The 21275-nt window shown below is 42.9% G+C and overlaps 1 long non-coding RNA gene across 1 annotated transcript; it reads right to left on the reverse strand.

The window, feature by feature from the left end:
* Positions 1–18145: 18145 nt before the first annotated feature.
* On the reverse strand, positions 18146–20393 carry LOC139669485 (uncharacterized). Its single transcript, XR_011697269.1, has 2 exons — positions 20227–20393; positions 18146–19220 (listed from the first exon to the last, which is right to left on the reverse strand). It is a non-coding gene; the product is annotated as an uncharacterized lncRNA (long non-coding RNA).
* Positions 20394–21275: the final 882 nt, after the last annotated feature.

Consider the following 21275-nt stretch of genomic DNA (forward strand, 5'->3'; position numbering starts at 1 on the left):
AGCTGAAAGCAAGCAGTATTCTTTTGGCTGTCAGTCACCCAAAATACAGCTAAATGTGTTTATGTTCTTGTTGAAAAACCTTCTTCGTTTTAGGAGGACTAGTGAGGAAGAAGTAGCAAGACATCCCTTTCTTCAGGTGCCTCATAGTGGAGACTAAATCAAGTTTTAAAAACTCAACTTGGAATAACTCAATTTTATTCATTATTTGGAGGATTCAACAGTTACTTCTTTATTGAAAAGCTGCATATATCTGCAGCTTCAGGGAATGTAGCAGCCTGTGGCTGTCAGACAGCTTGGGCCACTGAAGCTGCCTGCCCCTGACCACCAGCAGCCTCCTGGTGATGAGTAGAGCCTACGTTTCTCAGGGACCTGCAAGGTTAAGCAGTGACTAAACAACAGATGATATGAACATTTAAGTAAAGGGTTAAACCCCTCAGGAAACAGGCCCCCCTTTTTTATTTGGAGGGGGGGGGTTAGGGGGTGAATGCTTCTGTTTGCCCACTACCCAAAACAAGGCTCAGAAACAAGAAAACCTCCCAGTAGAGTAACAGCTTCTCCACTCAGAAAAAAGGGAAATAGACTGATCTCTCCTTCTGCTCTGAAAGCAGAAGAGGAGAACAGTATGGATTTGCTAGCAGTCAAGAGCCGGGATAGCTGTTGCAGTTTTGGTCATGGGCTGCCTCACAAACAGAGCTTGGTAGAGAGCCTTGAGGTTCTGGGATCTCCTGCTTGTTGTGATGGTCTAGAGTTGCTGGTTAACAGTGTTCGCTGTTGTCTCTCAACAGCTGAGGTGGATTTTGTTGTCACCAATCCTGAGTCATTCTTAAAAACAAATGTGCTGAGATCTCTGGAGAAACAGTATTTTTTAAATGTATCCACAGCCATGGTGCGATTATTGCATGCCAGCCTCCGCCAGCCACTGGCCATACTCTCCCTTGCTCTCTCCAGTAACATAACACACTGTGTGCAACGAGCTGCTTGGTCCCAACAAAGTAATTCATTTCTCAGAGGCTTTATTTGTAGGAGAAAAGTGCTTTGAGGGTGTTGCTGTGGCTCTGTGTGACCTGCATTGGGGATGAAGTAGAAACCTCAACATTGCAGACATATCCAGGGTTGTGTTCACAAGGCACAGGGTAGCAGTGAGGGATGGAAGCGAACAGAGCATGAGCAACTCTGTTGCTTCATGTAAAAACAAACTGTAATAGCAATTAAGGGAAGGGAGTAGGAAATTAATAAGGCAGTAAAGATTTCCTCAAAATTGGTCACAAACTATTGGTTTATCCCTTGAAAAACTCAGTTGACAAGGATTCTCTCATCCCTTTGTCCCCCTATCTCTTTCAATAATCATCCTTCTTCATGCAAATAGATGGAAAGGGGGAACAGTGAAAGGTTAAAATGGAAGCAGGCTATCTTTCATCGACATGGTAATTTCGCTGCTTGGCTCAATGCCAAACGCTTGCTGCAGCCACTAGCTGCCATTCCAACATGACTGAAAGGATCTTTAATAAGAGTGTAAATAAAAGCCAGGCTGAGAAATGAGTTTTCCATCCCAGCAATCACTGGCCTAACCTCGGCTGTAAATAGTCTCTCAGAGCAGCACAGATGGAGTACCAGCACCTGGGGATCAAGGCAATCTCTGCACAGTGCAATTTAAACAGCTGGGTACAATTGAAACATGAATTAGCAGGGATAGACAGAGGGATTCCATTTTGTGTGCTAGGTAAAAACAAATAATTCGGTCCTTTTTCCCCTTAAAAAAAATGGAGTGTGGGGGGAGAACTTTTGACATGATCTTGTGGGAGGTGCTCTTCGCTGCAGCTGTTAGATTAATTTAACCATGAGAATTTCCCACAAGGTGCTGTAAAAACAGAGCCCTAATTTATGATCATTGATTTAACAGCTTGAAAGTGATTTATCTGACCTCAGTAAAGATAGCGAGGACACCAAAAGAATGATCGGACATTCTGGGCTTTGTGTGGCTGTGATTGGCCTTATTAATTTAGAGCAGAAGGTCTGTTTCAATGTGTTATTGAGACAGTCAAAGGCAGTTGGCAACTGAACCATTTTAAATACTTTTTTTTAAAGCATTACTAATGGTGCTAAGATCTAAGAATTTATTCCACATGAAAAAGATTGTCATTAGTTAAGAAATGGTAAGACTTCATTTAGAACTGTACAGAACAGATGCCTGGTCTTGGATTTGCAAGTTGTTTTTCTTAAGTATTTTTTTTTGCTGTTGTTGGGAATCTAAAGCACACTGTGAAATGGAATTGTTAAGCATTAAAGTAAATGAGAAATAGCTTTGCAAGAGATAAAAGAGGCTGGCATGAGGGATCGCTGGCTCTTGCTCCTTTTAAGAGCAGATTTCAGAAACACCTAAATGCTTCACATATTTTACTGTTTTTATCATTCAGTCCTCTTTATGGAAGTTATAAAGTGTACCTATTGACAAGTAAATTTATCTAAGTTTTATTTCAGAAAAATATGCTTTTGGTTAAAATGGGTATAGTATCCACTACTGAAATGTCACAACAGAGCGATACAATTTCTTCACACATTTGTGTGAAGTGGAGAAAGGATGAAAGGCAAAGGGAAAGGTGAGCACTCTCTCTCTCTCCAGAAGGAACAACTGTTTTTAAGAGGAGTGTGAAATGAAATTCAAGTGCTTTAAGCATTTACTTGAACCAGAAAATTTGAATACAGGCTAAAGTGTTTTTCCACAATTTTGTGCACATGCACAAAAATCACACAGGCGTTGCTAAAACTGTATCTTGTATTAGGAGCATTAACCAGGAAAATGGTCTGGAAACAGTTGAGTCCCAATTTATCTTGCCACCTGGACTGATGTGTGGTTGGGTTAAATGTCACTGATTGGTATGGTTCTGCATTTCATTCACCACTGGATTATGCCAAGCTTTAAAGCCCATCTACAAGGGTCTCACTAATTGTCTTTTCAATGTGGAAGACAGAAATGCTGCAAGTTGGGATTTCATCCACAGGGGACGAACACTTGCAGTCATTCTGCTGTCCTGATGAAATGCTATCTGACCTGAAACTAAGACAGTCCGCTTAATCTCCATGCAACAGGGGAAAAAAGCAGGAAACAATTCCAAAATATGAAATAATAGCAGTTATTTTAAGAAGTGAAAAGACTAGGACAACAGAATAAATTATGATATATGTAAGGCTTCCACAAAAATCTCATACACATTTTAAAGAGATTGTAGAATAAATGCATAAACAGCTGTCAATCTCACTAAAAGGTCTGAGGGATTAATGGTATCTGTAAAACCAGCCCCATAAGTCCATACAAATAAAAGAAAACTGAAGCCCATGTTATGGGCCTGAAGCATACAGAAAGCGAGATGGCAGCCTGTGCATCTTCTTGCCATGATCTTGTGTTGCCATCAATCTCATGTTGTTCCTCATAGCATGCTACAGAGACATTAGGAGAATGTTATGAATTATGTGCAGTATTACTTTGCCTAAATTCAGAGTCTACTAAGTCTGGCTGAGATGGAGTTATTTTCCCTACAGTGGCCATGCTCTGTGGTAAGCCTTCATATCCTATGCCCTTCCATCCTCCTTCTATTGATGTAGGCACAGTTTGTACATAAATGTAGCTCTATCTCAACTTTATTGCCCCCTGCGTGGGTCTAGACTGAATCTCAGAAATCCATCAATCTTGGCACCAACTCTTGAGTCACCTGTTGATCACCATACCTTTGCCCTTCCTTTTTCAAGAAATGGGAAAACTCCACTGGAAGTTTCTCAGATATATGTACGCCTCTGTTCACTGGTTTGTAAGTTTCAGATCCAAATCTTTAATGTATATCTTAGAAAACATACTTTTGGATCCATTCTTATGACAGCCTGCCCCTTTTTCTTCAGAAGGGAGTACCAGTTACATACATGCATATTCTCTTTCTGATGCTAATTGCGTCTTCCTTAAATTCCCCAACTTTTTCCCTTCCATCTTCAGATCATTTGGTCACTTGTTCTCTTTCACAGTCCATTTATCAAGTTCACTGTTCCTTGGGCATCAAACATTATCATCACAACTTTTTTCTCTTTTCTGCAGATCCTGTCTTCTGTCCTCTGCTCATATGATACTCTGTTTTCTTCCTCTGTATCTCCTTCACTAAAAGAAACTTGGTTTACAATTTTATTTTTCCTTCACTAGCCAGTCAATTTGAATTATGCATCAGTTATTCAAAAGGTCACTTCCACTATTTGCTTGCCCTTTTTTCCCGACTCTTCTCTTTTAGCAAATGCCTACAAAAAGTCCCTCATCTAATCTTTTCCTCCTCCAATCCCCCCTTGCTGTTATCTACAAGAATCCATATAAATTTATGCTGTTGTCAAAAGCTGTAGCTAAAGTTTTTGTTAGAAGATATCTGTGCTTATAGAGTCTACTAAGTCTGGCTGAGATGGAGTTAATTTTCCCTATAGTGGTCCTCACAGTGCTTTGCTTCACACTGGTAGCTAGAAAGGTATTGATAGGGTTGCAGCCAGTGTTGTGGCTGCTGCAGAGCAGTGCTGGCACAGCATCAGCACTGTCCCTCCAACTTTCTGCCCCCCAGCAGTAGGCTGGGGGCGGGCAAGGTCTTGGGAGGGGACACAGCCAGGCCAGCTAACCCAGCTGACCGAAGGGTTATCCCACACCCTGTGATGCCAGCTCAGATAGAAAAGCTAAGGGAAGGAGAAGGAAGCAGGGGCATTCATTATGCCCAATGTTTACTTTCTGGAGCAACCACTACACATGCTGAAGCCCTGGTTCCCAGGAAGTGGCCGGACATTGCTTGCTGATGGGAAGTAGAGAATAAAAATACATTTCTTTCTCTCTGCTTGTGCATATACAATCTTTCACTTTTGCTTTAGTAAACTGCCTTAACCTACAAGTTGTGTTCATTCCTGCAACATGCTTTTCTATGTCATTAACAATGGTGTGTTGGTGTAGGGAAAATGAGATTTTTACCAGAATTATTTGAAACAAAAGAGTAGAAGTCCAGTCACTATGAATTCAATACCATGTTGATAAAGAAGCACATTTAAGCTGGAAAAGACCTCCAAGATCTTTAAGTCCAAACTTTGACACATCACAATCCTGTCAACCAAACTATAGCACTAAGTGTCACATCCAGTCATTTCTTGAACACCTCCAGGGATGATTCCACCACCTCCCTGGGCAGTCTATTCCAGTGCTTAACAACCTTTTCCATGAAGAAATTCTTTCCGGTGTCCAACCTGAACCTCCTCTGGCACAGCTTGAGGTTACATCCTCTCATCCCATTGCTTGGGAGAAGAGCCCGACCCCCACCTCTCTACAGTCTCCTTTAAAGCAGTTGTAGAGTGCAGTAAGGTCTACCCTGAGCCTCCTTTTCTCCAGGCTAAACAATCCCAGCTCCCTCAGCTGCTCCTCATAAAACTTTCCCTCCAGACCCCTCACAAGCTTTGTGGCCCTTCTCTGGACTCACACCAGCACCTCAGTGTCCTTCTTTTAGTGAGAGCCCAGAACTGGACACAGAACTCAAAGTGTGGCCTCACCAGGGCCAAGTATAAACAATCCCTTCCATGGTCTTGCTGGCCACATTGTTTTGGTACAGGCCAGGATGCCATTGGCCCTTTTGGCCACCTGGGCACACTGCTGGCTCATGTTCAGGGGCTGTCGACCACGCTCAGGTCCTTTTCCACCAGGCAGCCAGTCTTGACCCAGCCTGTTGCACTGCATGGGGTCACCTTAACAAAAGAAGTTACCTTAAATAAACAAAAACATCATGAGAGATGTGAAGTAGTTCTGATAGGAAGACATAACCAAATTCAGAAAAGGAGGAAGGGGTTAAGTTATAAGAACATGAATCAGGAGATATATTTTATGTCCACTACATGGTAAGGTTATACTGTTCCAACAAAAATAAACCCCATATATTTTATGCAAGATAAATGAGGTCATTAGTTTATGTTTGAAACTGGTCTGATTTCAGTCACAGGCCTAGGATTCTCTCTAGTACAGTGTATTTCTGGGGAAAGCTAATGAAAATGGTCACATGGGAATGGTCAAAATAATTAAAAAAATAAAAGGAAAAAAAGATCCATCAGGCAAAGGTGTGAAAAAGTGCCTCAATAGATGCATTCATTTTGAGAAAATTATTTTCCACATGTATGTAAAGATCTGTCCTTTTTTTAACCTGCTAAATCTCTTGAGGGAGAATGGAAATTTCTTTTTAAATGCAAAAAGAAAAAACAACTAAAATGGAAGCTCAATAAAGAAGTGGAATTATTGCTGCAGAAAATAATCATACTTTCACCTTACATTTGTGCAGCTCTTAAAGACTTTTTTACTTACATACTTCTTGATATGAAATAGCATGTTCTTATGTGAATCAGTCCTTTCTTACAATATTCAGTCACTATCAAGTCAAAAAGTGTAAGAACTCTCAATTTCTTTCTATCATTTGCAAATATTGACATCAGTAATTTACAACCCATCCTGCAGATTGCCGAATTCAGGGTTATAATGGATTAAAAAAGAGGTGAGAGTGGGAGAAAATATAAGTACATGTGTTGCTTTTCAAGCAGTTCCTTCTTTTGTTTTTGTAGATACCATGAACAAGCATTTCTGATAACCTCAGTACAACAGTGAGACAGGGACGTTTTCCCTATAGCTTTTAAGACAAGTAGAGCTTTACAGGCTCTTACTAGAAATAAAAAGGCAGCTGAACAAGTTGAATTATACAGCAACACATCTGAATTACAAACAGGAAACCCTGCTCTGGGTCAGGTTTAATACCAGGTTTCAGAACACTGCCCAACAATACAGCAAATGCACTAGTCCGTGGTTTAGCTCACAATACCATTGCAGGTGGCTGCAGACTCCTCATATAAATACCTACAGGTTTAATAGAAATGGTCAGTCATTTTTGGTGTAGCTTCAGGCTACTTCCAAACCACCAGGCCCATCTGTGTATCACTGTGTTTAAGTCCTTGTTCTCTCACTGGTTCCCTAAATTCACTTTGGGCAGCTGAAAAAAATCTCAGTTCATTTCCTGAAAAATTCTGTAAGCAGCTCCTTTCAAGTGTTGAAAAGGCTGAGATGAGGTTTAGCTGGTTATGCTACAGCAGACCACAGAGGAGTGTCCTTGGAGAGGAAGAGCAATTTCTCAGCACTAGCTTAAGCGAAAAATCTGTTGGCACAAACACAGACACTTTAAATGTATCATTCCTATACAAAAGAAGGAGGACTCTAAGGAAATTAGCCTTTTATCACAACTCTTCTGATTCCTTTTATATTGAAAAGCAGACCATAATGTAGATTGATCTCATGGCCCACATTAAGTGATAGTTTCTTGTTGCAGCAGCAGCTCAGATGCTTCTGTAAATGGAGCACATGACCTGGATTACTTCACAGGGATACTGACCATACCAGCCTTCTATAGCCAAAAAAGCCATACATGGAATATCCACACTTGAATGAAGACTGCTTTTAGTAACATGGAAAACTAAACCTGCTGGAATTAAGATGAGAACAAGTAAGGAAGAGAGAACAAAGGAAGTGTTTGAGAATACCAACTTTCCTGAAACAGAGAACTCAAGTTTGTTCAAGAGTGGGTTTTTTGCAGCTGGACTTGAATAAGCATCCAACAGAAGCAATGTGCTATTCACAACCAGAGCCAATGATGACAGTAAAGGAAGTGAAGCTTCAGTGAAAGCAAAGGAAGTATTCTCCTAAAGCCATGCCAAGACGACACTAAAATGATTGTAACCTACTTGCCGACACAGTCCCACTGTCAAGCAAGTTTTCCTAAGAGAATAGAAACTCTCCATTTGTAAGAAGTGTTTTTAAATTGTAACAGAAACAAGTATTTACACTAGGTATTTGCCACATTGCTAAAAAAAACCCCAAAACAAACAACTAAACCCAACCAAAAAACCACCACCACCAACAAAACAAAGAAAAACCCATATTCCACCTACAGCCCAATCAGTAGTGCAAAGACTGTAACTTGTGATTTTCTGATTAGCCCTTTTCCTTTAAGGTGACAGCATAACACCTCCTGAATGAGTTCATTCCAGCATATAAAACCAGGCAAAAAGAGCTGCAGGGCTGTGAAAAAATGCACAAAAGGGGTGCCTTTCAGCATCAGCCACTGCTCCTCACCCTTTCCAGCTCACTACAGCAGCAGCTGTGTAACCTTTTGGGTAAGTCTGCAGCAGCTGGCCAAGCACGGCAGCAAGTGGGTTTCAATCACTACCACCCTACAGGCAAAGCCTGGCTTTTGGTGACAGGCAAACAAGTTCAGTAGCTGCTCAAGTAAGGAAGAGAATACCTCTCTGTACAGGTCAGGATGGGCAGACATTGCTATGGCTATAAGGAAAAGAGACCTAAGGACCCTGGGCTTCTGCTTACAAAGCTATGGCTGGGTGCTGTTGCCAGGGGGGGAGGGCAGGAGGCTGCCCAGATGCAGGAAAGGGAGACAGGACCCGGAAATGGTTTGGTGGCTAGACAGCTCTGCCCACATTCCATGACCAACATATTTGACAGATGCGTTTAGATGACCATCAGAAGAGCTACATCCAGCAGAAAGGACAACACCAAAGATGACTCAATGTCATCACAGAAAGAAGCAACTCATTCTAAAGGTGAAAAGAATGTCCCTAAGCTAGAGATGCCTTGTAAACCAGAATCAGGAACATAAGTTTAGCATGATTTCTGGGAATGATGAAGGCAGCAGGATGTGTGGCCAAGTAAACACTAATTGCAGGCATGGAAGAACTGTATTTCATAGCAGAAACAGGGGTGTACAATATTGCAAATCATTGTTAATGATTTTATGTTTTTATTTTATTTGATGACAGGAGGAGAAGAGAAAGGAAACCACTTTGAATATTCAATTAATAGCCATAGATTTGTGTACTAAAGGAAGAGAAGGACCATTACGATAGTCATTCTTTTTTGGACTCAGTGGAGCTGAGGAATTTAAGTACAGCAAGGACGGCAGGTTTACTGTCTCCTAGGAGAGGTCCAGGGCCCAAAGCACCAAGCAGAAAGAGCTGACACTTTTGATGACCAGGCTTTGAAATCATCACAAAAGCTTAGCCATGGAGTTTGATGCTGAAGACCCAGACACTGTTTTGGCCTAGCAGTACCACTGGTTCTGTATGACAGCCATGTAACTTTTTCAAATGTCTAACATCAAATGTGGACCAGTGTGCATTGTTAGAGGGAGAGCTATTAAGACCTATAGCATGCTTCAATTCTACCACTTTTCCAATTCAATTGCTCAAATGTATAAATTAATAGCATAAGATACAACTGCATCTTCTGTGAGTTTATTATATATTATTTAGATATTATTAAATATATTACATATGAAAATAAATATCATTAAGAGCTTTGCACAGTGTGCTTTGCCATATATGTGCTATATTACCTTCCATCCTTTTCTTTGATCTGCTGACTACATACATGTCTTGATAGTTTTTCCACAAACATTTAATTCTTTGAATTGTCTCCAATAGTCCAATTTACTTTCTGAATTAAGACAATCAGTTTATCAAAATGCAATAATCAACTGCTCTATGATGGGAAGATCACTTTGTTCAGCTTAATAGCTTTCTTTCTGTACAGTGAAGCTGCGTAATCTAAGTCCACTTCCAAGGCGACTACACTAGCCCCTTTTCTAAATCCTTCCTTAATGAGATGTAGTCCCTGCGGACTACCTTGGTCCATGTACACTGCCAAAATCAGTGCAAAGGAGTTAACACAATGCTGCTCCGTACCACAGGAAATGTCAGTGTTACGAGCATGGCAATTTCATCCTGCTTAATTCCATTACAGACTAGCATACAGAAATGTGCAAACCCTTTATAAAGAAAGTATAGGATGCAGTAGCCAGTCCTATTCTGTTAAATTATTTAAAGGCCCACCTACATCTCCAGTTGTATCTTTTGGATACACAAAATATATAACAGAAATAATACTCTGTTTTCAGTCTTGACAAACCAACATGTTCACCATAGTGTAACAGTATTTTAGGGATGAGAAACCAAATTGAAATAGTTTAGAGATTCAGTGTGAAGCCAAAAGGGATGTACAAACATAACAAGAAAGAAATTGAGTTTAAAAGCCTGAATACTAAACAAATAAGAAAATGCCATTTGGTCTTACTAGGCTCTCCTATACCAGCACTATTTAGAAAAGATGTATAATTTGAGTCACTTCAAGCTCTTCCAAAACTATTACAACATCAAAGACACTGCTTTATACCTGGTCACAAGATTGAGGAAGGCAAGGTTTGGCTATCTAAATAAGACTTGATTAACATAAACATCAGAAAGACTACAAAAGAGGAAGAAATGAAATCACAAAGGGGCAAAAGTAGTTAAGTCACTACTTTGAATAACAGCTGGGACTAGAGCAGAGTCAGTACAAATGGTAAAATCTCCTCAGTCCTTGCTACCTTGGTTTAGTCTGAGAACCTCAGGATGTCAGTGCATCATGATTGAACCCTGAAGTGCTGTGACCCAAACTGGTGTTTTTGAAGATAAAAGCTGCAGACCTTTTTACTCAATTGAAACCCAAAAGAGATGGAGAGGGGGAGGCCTCCTCTTCTACTATTTAGGCTTAATTTCAAAACACTGGGTCCACTGCAATAATTTTCCTGTCAAACACTCCTACTATCCATCAGATATAATCTCAATATGTTCTTTAAACCTGCAGGAATTTTTGACTGAATTAATTCTATTTTTATCTTTTTCCTGACGTTTACAAATAATTTTATATAACAGATCGAGAGTTGCCATCTGTTACCTCAAACTACTTTTAGGTCTCTATACAACACATCCTGCAGATGTAGCCTACTTTTTTTGCTGGTATGTATGGTACTTATGGTTGACAGTATTAAATACATTAGGCTGTGACTAAGGAAACAATTTGAATTGCTTTGTAACAGTAAATGTTCCACGTGTACTGTTTCATCAATTACTGTGTCATCTGCAGCTATCACTACTGTAGATGGTATTTCACCTTCCTGAGCAATGAGAACTAGAACAAACAAGACTGGCATCCATAGGCAGAATTGCAAATTTTGGCCTTGAGTAAGCTCTACCAGAGGCAGAATGCCAGAGTAGATGGGCTTAGGGAAACAGCCCTGTACCAGCAGCTCAGTTGCAGTGGTTCAGTCTCTTGACTGCTGATGGTGGGCCCTGCTGCTCCAGAGCTGCCTGCAACCCCTCCTGCCACTCAAGTCAAAAGGAGGCTGTGGAGGGAACCACAAAGACCTCAGAATTACCATAAAGGATTTTCTGGGCAAATGCCAAGTCCATCCTTGGCATAAGCTGACCACAGCCATCTGGGCAGGATTACACATGATCATCATGACCAGCTGAGCCACCTGCATTAGGGCTTCCTGAAACAGAAATTCTAATGGCACCTGAACTGTTTTGCACGCTGCCTCCACATTCAATTTCAGCGAGCTGCATCTTCTGTAGTGACTGCTGGAGGCTGTCAGGAGCCATGAGTTATCCTAAGCATTCCATCATCACATGGTTACACCAGCAGGGCCATAAGTACTACAAGACTGGGAAAGGGAGGGGAGAACATATTGCATAAATATTTAAACACCTCGGATCCCACTAGACTTACCACTGATGATTTTGTGTTTTGATTAACATCACTACTGTTTTATCTACTTTCTTTAAACCTTGAACTTGCTTGACTTATAATTTTTACTTTTCAACTTTTAAAAAAGGATTGCTACTCCTAAGAACTTGTTTCCTTTGCCATCCTTCCCTATTTTCTTTTCTACTTTAGCCTATAACCACATACTAATGTAGCAAAGGCAGCAGCTGGGTACAGGATACATGACAGACCATGTACAACATCAGGGACTAACATGACAACAGAACAATCTTTCAGGTCCTGAGAAGAAGAAAGACATTTGTGGGGCTGGGAAGTAGTGGAAAAGTTAGGCCACGAAAGAGGGAAGCAAGTCTGAGGGAGCCAGAAAATAATGGCAGCTTAGCTGGCAGACTGGCACACCTATACACCTTTAATGTGCACAGCAGTGCTAGCTCTCACTTTATACCAGTTCAGACCCACCTTGCTAGAGGCATTCTAGCCAAACCTACATGAGGGCACATAAAAGTAACCTACTGCAGCCTTGGTAGCAAAACCCTTCGTTGGGTCCATATTCAGGTTTTGCAGCATGAAAGGCAACCATGATACTGATGGCAGCAGCAATCAACTCAGCTCAAATGGTTACTATTACACCACCACACTGTATCCCTACACTGCCACATTTCAGCATCTGACTGAAATCACTGTGTAAATCAGACAGTGTTACATGACACAGAGCAGCACAAATACAGACTTTGACAATACATATGTATGTCCTGATAGCACTTAAAATTATCACCTTGGTAAAGAAGACCTCAGAAAGCCCAGATATCATTCAGTACAGGCCATTGTGTATGTAGATACTGGCCCTTAATGAGGTAAGCAGGCAGGTAAGGCAGTCATTTATCTTCGACTTAGCCTGAGAACTGTAGAGAAGTATCAGGCAGTAAGTTTTCAGTCTAAAGTAATTCTCCACCAGCTGATCAGAATTGGATGCAGCTATCCTGAGCTGGAAGGGACCCACAAGGTTCACAGAGTCTGACTCGTGGCCTTTCCACAGGACAACCCCCGAGTCACACCATGCGCCTGAGTTGTCCAAATGCTTCTTGAACTCTGTCAGGTTTGGTGCTGTGACCACTTCCCTGGGGAGCCTGTTCCAGTGCCCAACCACCCTTTGGGTCAAGACCTTTTCTGTAACATCCAACCTAAACATCTCCTCACATAACTTCAGGACCCTCCCTTGCATCCTGTCACTGGTCACCACAGGGAAGAGTCAGTGCCTGCCCTTCTGCTTCCTCTCATAAGGAAGCTGTAGACTGTAATGAGGTCCCCTCAGTCTCCTCTTCTCCAGGCTGAACAAGCCAAGTACTCTTAGTGGCTCCTTTTATGGTTTCCCCTCTAGGCGCTCCACCATCTCTATAGTCCTCCTTTGAATGCTCCTTAGAGGGTAGTTGCCCTTTTGACAAGAACTATACAGACACAGTTGGGAAAGTGACAGCTCTTCCCCTCCCGAAAATAGCCCTAAAAACACCAAGGAAGCCAGTGGTGCACAAGAATTTGTGAGGGGGCATAGCCCAGACAAATGACCCCAACTCACCCAAGGGGTATTTCATACCACATGGCATCATGCTCAGTATATAAAGGTGAGGGGGGAATGAGGATGGAGCAACAACGTTTCTCTCTCCACCAAGCAACCATTAATAATGAGGGGTTGCTGTTTTCCTGGGGATAGCTGAACACCTGCCTGCCCATAGAAGGTGGTCATGGAATTCCTTGGTTTGTTTTGCTTGTGTGTAGAGCTTCTGCTTTACCTGTAGTTCAACTGTCTTTCTCTTAACCTACAAGTTTTCTCCCTTTCACTCTTCTCAGTGTCCCCCCCCAGCCCCAATGGGGAAAGTGAGAGAGCAGTTGTTGGTGCATGACAGGAAGCACCCCAGGACTGCATGACCAAGAGTCAGACTACACCATTTAGCCTGTGTATATATTGAACAAAGTATTTCAGAGAGGACTGTACTTCAGCCCTACATCTCTGTCAGGTTCTAATACATGTGTTCTAATTAGGAATGGAAAGAACAACAAGAATACATGCCATTAAACACCCACCTCCTTGGCCTCATCTTCTTGACATAACTCAGGGTTCATCTACAACACATCTAAAAATAATCCAAGGAAACACACAACAGGGTAACCCATCCCATAACATAGGGGGAATGGAAAATCTGACCCAGGTTGTGACTTTCTTACATGAATTAGTATCTATTACATAGATCATTGATGTGGCAATACATTTTTTCGAAGGTTCTGAAGGCCCCATGCTCCAACATCAGGAGCGGAAACACCACAGAGCCTCACAGAAGTGTCTCAAGTTTTGATCACTTTTGGCCTCTGTGTTATTTCTGTTAGGCATTTATACACTTGTCCCTGCCTGAGAGATGAACATGCCTGTCACAGCCACACACACCACTGCCTTATGAATCCCATGGCACTGTACAAAACCACAATTCATCTCGGGTATAATCTTCCTGAACCAGAGTGATACAGCTTTCACTTACACCTATCTAAGAAAAAAGGCCCCACTTCATACTTCAAACACTGAAATGTAATTCACTATCATAAGCAAAGCTTTTAATAATTAAAACTTACTATCTTTAGGTTTATTTTAATCTTGCAGAAGCTTTCTCCTGGAAGCTCATCAACTGGACCAACCTTTCCTCTAAGAGCATGGTGCAGAAACTCTGGGAGTGAACAAGACTTTTTAGACTGAAAACTAAGCTTCAGCCTCTAACACAAGGCCTCAGCAAAAACACACACAAATATCACATCGATTTTTACCAGATAAATCAGATTAAAAAAACAAAGTAGGTTTCAAAGCAGATGCAAATCTGTTGCCGTATTTTTTTAATCTGCTTCCACACCCACTATTTTTCTTTGCAGGTGGCACACGAAAGATGCTCTTGCCTTTCTGGTCAAAAGCCTTGCCACCAAAGTAATGTTCCTTCCAGGAACGTGGGCCACAGTTGATACAAGGTCACCAGGCTGTCACTTGAACAGTCCCTCCTAATGTGGTACTTCCAAAGTTAACTAGCAGCAAAACTATCCCCTCTTCTCTTCCAATACACACAAACCTCCATGCAGAAGGTGGGATAAATATGACCTTGCCTCATTCAGTGCCAAAATTTCATATCAATTCCTTCATCTCATCATTGTGGGACAAGGCTGGATAAATTTAAGGCAAAATCCCCAATTCTTGCAAAAGATGAAACAGAGGAAAGACAAAGCATCCTTCGGAATGAGGAATACTCCCAAGATCTCTACAGGTGAAAGGAGGAATTGGGAAATACCACACTACTTTAACCATGAGATGTTTAAACCTATTTTCATGAAGCCAGAAGTACATAATTTCTTTTTAAAACATCAACCTTCTTTAAAGTGGCTGAAAACAGCTCCTGGCTTGAAATGCTATTGGGAAGAGGGTGGAAAATAGGAATAAGGTAATCAAGGACCAGGAAGGGATGTGGTAACTAGGCATCATGGATGCTATTTTCTTAGCTGGCCTAGAACAAGAGACTTCCAGCACTTATGAAAGAAGGTCCAAGAGTGGATTTTTTTTATTTGTGTACTGACACCCAGCATCACTAAGTTCTGGATGTAGCCAATCTCTGTAACAAAAAACTCTTTTGGTGGATGTCATTGCAAAACTTCACCAGAAGCCTAAAGCAGGCAGCCAAACCAAGAATATACAGGCAGTTTTGCTTGGATTGCAGAGGCAAGTGGGATACACAAATAAAGGAAGAATGAGAACTTAGGGTACAAAGAAAACAAAGCAGAAATAACCAAACTTGGGAAGAGAAACTGGATGGCCAGGTAAGAGAGGATTTTCTGCTTGTCAAGTCTTAGCCAGGGAGAAGAAACAGAAGTTCACTTCCAGTCTTCACACTTGCTTCCCAGAGCAAACATGGCAGCTTTCACTGTGATGTAGCACTTTCCACGTCCAAGGAAACACTCCTGCTCCTTTCCATTAAATGCAAGCCTTTCACTTCAGGGATTCTACTTAATCCCCAGTAGAGGTAACTTTTTCTCCTCATGTCTAACACCTCCAGTGGCAGGACACATGCTCAATTTGGACAGAAGCTTTACATTAATGTAGCTGAGAGGCTAAAAGACTTCTAGCTAAAAACTCAACTTGCTCAAAGATTGACCACTTTCCTAAAAGAAATTAATAAATTATGATCCAAATATATATTAGAAGGCTAATATTCAAAACATCCTAAAGATCAGGAGACTGGATATTTATTTAGGCTCAGTCTCCCAAACACTCACTTTTGAAGGACAGTTCCATTTCTGCTCCAGAATCTCTCTAGAGGCACATATACCATCCTCCATCCAGAAGCAAAATTCTAGAACTGATTTCTACAACTTCATTGAGCAATATTTAAGCACAGGATAGTGGAAGATGCAAGTAAACTGTGTAAATATAAAGAATGTTGTTGACTTTCCCTTGTAATTACTAAAGCAAGCATTTCCTTATGTTGAGTACTCATTCTTACAGGAAAAATATCAAATGAAAAGCTGCACACGTAACATTTTTAATGCATTGATGTGATTTAAGTGCTTTTGCATTGACAGACGTAATTCTCTAGAAAATGGCATTTCCTCTTACTGTTTCAAGCTGCCTCCCAGTGTGAAGTCTCAGCCATTATGATGTGCATGGTCCAGGACGTAACACAGTCCAAGACCCAAGCTGGCCCTCAGTGAAGCGAAATTCTCAAATATCAATTTTGCTAGGCTGGGAACACAGCACTCTCCTTGCTGACAGAGAGGGCAGCTGCACCCTGCAGGGAAGCAACTATCTTGAATCTAAGATTTTAGGTTGATGCATGCCAGTGTCTTTAGAAGCTGCACTGACAGACAGTAGCTGGAGGGGTGAGCAGCTGGTGACTGTTCTTCACAAAATAGGTAAGACAACAGCGCAAAAAGAGATCAAACCAGGGAACACGAGCATCTAAAGCTTAATCGACTATGCTGTGAATCTCAATGCATTTTCATTATTCCATGAGTCAAAAGAAGTGCTCAGAAAAGCGACAGAGGAACATTTCTTGCAGTACTTTCACCAAGCGCAGCAAACAATACACAATAGGGACACTATAAACTAAATAACTTTGCAGAGAAATTCCATCAACTCAGCCATGTGCCTATTTTAATATTTCTATACAAATTCACACAAGAAGTTTGACTCAGTGAAACATCTGAAGAGGAAAATATCTCAGCATAAGACAATGCCATAGACAAGAACGTGCCAGCACTGCCGCTTTTTAATTGGCATGATGCAATTTTTCTTTCTGAACTAATTCATCAAATCACAATAAAGAATTACTGTATTTGCAAGATATGAGCTACTCTTGCCATTTTAGGTTTTTACAGATTCAGAAATACCAGCTTTGACTTTTACAACATCACTAAAATAAAGCTCTCCATTCCACTGAAGAAATAATCTTTTTGCCTCAAAGCCTGATTTTGCAGCCTTCTTCACGTAAGTGTGCTATGAAAATTGGACTGTTAAACAGTTAAGGACTGAGACTCAAACAAAGCTAAGGACAGAACCTGACTGGACTAACTTCTGTATTCTGAATGCAAGGCTTAAGTAGTGTTCTGACCCAAGAAATGAAAGGAGCAAAGCTAAGCATCTTGTATTCAACTCCTCCAAGAAATAATTTACCTGTACATACCTAAAAACCTACTAAGCAATACCTAATCAAGGCCTACGTGGCCACGAGGACAAACCACCTCATGTATTATACAGTATCTCACCAGGAGTCCCCCACCTGCATTATTTCAGTAGCACTGTCTATTTTAGTACAAGTTTTAAACATTCTCCCAAACTCTGAAGTCACCATCCGGAGCACAAAGAACCAACTGTTCAGGTGGCAACTGAAGTTTCAGGGAGATACTTTACACACCAGATTAACAACTATGTGCTCAATGGCACTATCGTCGAACACATTTTCTCTCAGATTTTCTCCCTCAAACCCAGAAAGCTACAAAGGGAGCCAAGATCTGGTCCTACCCAAGTTGCCTGAGCATAAGGAGAAACAACAGGGAGGACAATTTCACACAAGCCACCTACAGGCACTTTAACTTAGCTGAAGGACCTTCACCTCCTTTACAATCAACATACCTAGCCAAGCTCCTTGAAAGGCTAATTCAGATCAAATGCTATGGTACTTGAAAGCGTGTTTTGTATCAGGGATGTATCTCTGTCTCCTCCACTGAAGAGAAAGGCCTTGGTGAATTAACCAGTTAAAATCGATGCCTAAAAGGTGCATTGTGAAAATACCATCCTAACTTCACTATCAAACCTCAAAGGTCTCTGCTTGAGACGTGCTGTTTGTTGGGATGTGAAAAGCAGGCACCTATAGCATTCTTTCTAACCCTCCAAATCAAGTTTGGGGAACCCCCCCAGGGTATGTTTTAAATTTGCAGTCAACAACTATGATTGCTGTTTAACTTAAAAGAAAACCTACTATTAAGAATGCTTAATGTGTTACTTTATTAGTGAGCACAAGAATACCCAGCTTTTTAAAAGTTTAGTTTATGACAGAGCCTGAATTACTAGAATAACATATTGCACAGAATAGAAATGAAGTATCATCAGATAAAACTTGTTCTCTGTGTTCTGCGAGGCACTTTGCATTCAGCAGACAGGCAAGAGCAACCCCTGCATGTCTTGTGGACACACAGAGTTCAAAAAAATAAAAAAAAGCAGAGACATCATCATGTTTCTTCTCCATATTATAAATACATCAGAATCATGAATTAGGAGCACTACTAAGGCACAAACCCAATTTCAAGTGTTTAGCCAGAGCTTTAACTTTCACTATAAACTGAACAGATTAACCACAGCCTGTTAACAGTTAGGTCTTACAAAGATTGAAAAATTAACTTTCATTTTTAAAACCATGAGATAGTTATGCACATTTATTGTAAATATTTTAATATATTCCAAGTTTAAGCCATTATAATAAATTATCAACACATTAAAACTCATATGAACATATCCTTAGCCATCACCATAAATATTCTAGCAGTTTTAATTAATTCACAATATTAAATTCATGGGTTTGCTTTTCACAGTAAGTCAAAATATACAGTAAAGGTATCTCAGAAGTTCACCTAAAAAACTGTGAGCACCAAACAGTACAATTACTCAACTATACTGAAAAAGCCTCTCTTATCACTACAAGGAAATGGTAATTCCGTAATTTTGCCTTTGTTAAATATTCAAAACTTTTTACCATTCAGACAAAAGCACTTAATACCACACATACAAGTTTTGCACATTAGAACACACAAAATACAAGTCTGTCACTGATCTTCATCTTCACAAAACAGAAAATCCACCTCTTTCAAGGATGCCTGGTGAATAATAAGGTCTAAATATGAGAAGAAATGGAGACACTTGATCTTCAGCCCAAATTCAGGTGCTCTCCATGCAGCGTGAAACTAATGGTTTTCCATCCAGCTCTGGAAAAGAAGCGGCATCCTATTGATGGGGTCGAACCCCACTACTCGCCTCCGTGCCCAAGGCTGGATTCCTCCTGCAGAACTAGAAGGAGATGGAATTGTTGCCACTTCAGCAGGATGCAATCCAGGAAAACAAAGGGAATTCCCATTGTCATTGTCTTCATCCGCAGCTGATCATCACCAGCACTAGCAAGGCAGTAGCTTGCGCAGTTATCTCCACAGCGGGCAATGTCACAACCCGACCAACAGCACAAACTACTACCTCAGCCAGGGCCCTGGTGCTCCCGACCCTTCTGCAGGGGGAAACAAGCAGGCAGACAACTCAGCAGCGATAAGTGAAATTAGAGGGAAAACCAGCAGAAAGACAAAAGGGCTCTGGGGTCTTTTGATGATCCTCGTCTCCTTTATCTGCTGCAGACATCAACCAGACTCCTCTCGCCTGACTGTGAAAAGCAAAGGGAAACCCCGCCCAGCTCCCTCCCCAGCTTTGCCCTTTTCCTTGCATGACCTGAAACCGACTGAAAGAGCTTCATTTATCAGATACATTACAGACCCCAGCTGGTACAGTAAAGATCACGTTTAATTTCAAACAGCCACAGTTTCGCAAGCCTGTAACAGATGGGGCGGGGAGGGGAAGGAAGGAGGGAGGAAAGAAAGGAGAAAAACGAGGTGGGGGGGTAAAGAGACACAGCGGACAGACCCCCCCCCCCCCCACACACACACGCCGACCCCCAGCCCGGCCCAGCCGCCCTCCGTGCCCACCCGCGGGGCCGGGGCGGCTGCACAGGGACCTGCCCACGACGCCGCTCCCTGCGACACGGCCCGGCCCGGGGGCCCGCAGAGGCAGCGGGTGCGGGGCGGAGAGGCCGCCAGCTAGCCCTGCCCTCCCGCCGCCCCCGCCGGGCCCGCACAGGGGACCGGCCCCCCGAGCCCGAGGGCGCGCCGTGCCGCCAGCCGGGGCGAAGGCGCCGCGGAAGGGGCCCTCGCCGGCCGCCCCAGCGGGAGCCCTCGCCGCCTCTCCCGATGGGGAGGAAAAAGCCGAGCCCTCCGGCGAGGGCGCTGAAGGGTCGGGAGGGGAAAGTGCTCGCCTTGCCGAGGCCGCAGACAAAGGAGGCGCCGCGGCCCCGCTGCTGCCGCTGCCGGCGCGGCTCCGGCTCCGGCCGGCCGTCCATCCATCCGCGCCCGTGTGTCCGGCTGGGGCGCGCAGCCCTCGCGGCGCGGGGGGAGAGGAGTTCTCCGCGCACACGTGACCGGCCATGTCACTCACCCGCCGCCGCCATCTTGCGGAGGGGGGAGCGCTGCCCCCGGCCAGGGCCCAAGATGGCGCGGGGCGGCGCGAGGCCGCTCCCACACGCGGCCCCGCCCGCTATGGCCGCGCTCCATCCGGGGCACCGCGGGCGGCGGGAGCGGGCAGGCACCTCCCAGCCGCGGCCTTCCCGCCGGGAAGCTCTCCGGGAGCGGGCGGGCGCCTCCCAGCCGCGGCCTTCCCGCCGGGAAGCGCTCCGGGAGCGGGCGGGCGCCTCCCAGCCGCGGCCTTCCCGCCGGGAAGCACTCCGGGAGCGGCGCAGCCCCGGCCGGGGGCAGCACAGGGCCCCGCTCGGCGGCGCTTTGCGGCCCCAGCCCCGGGCCCTGCGCGGCACGGGCTGTCAGAGCGCCCAGGGCCTTCCCTGGCGCTGCACTTGGACTTGGAAGCTCTTTTTCTTCTAAATGGAAACAGACTCCAAGACCGTGACTCCACACAGAAACTGACCTCAAAGAAACAGACCGTGAACCTCATTACAGATTCACAAAAGTTACAAACATTCTGATAGTTTGTTCTGCCCTTCAGCCCCAGCACATTTATGAACAAATCTATTGAAACAACAGCTACCACCACACAACAGGGATTCACTACTGGAGTTTTTAAAAAACGTGTAATAGCATTTACAAAGACACTATTAACATCAGTGATGCAAAATATAGAAATAATAGTTTTAAGAGTTTCCACTGCAAAACTATGTGCAACATGAATTAAGAATGAAATACCATGTCTCTAACGACAACTTGCAACAAATTTGTAGTTGAGAAAGTTACATTAGAGGCCAAAACTGCCCCCTTGGAGACAAAATACAATTACCTGGTTCCCCATTTTTGAAGT

This window comes from Pithys albifrons, chromosome 3, assembly GCF_047495875.1.
Source record: "Pithys albifrons albifrons isolate INPA30051 chromosome 3, PitAlb_v1, whole genome shotgun sequence".
NCBI lineage: Eukaryota > Metazoa > Chordata > Aves > Passeriformes > Thamnophilidae > Pithys > Pithys albifrons.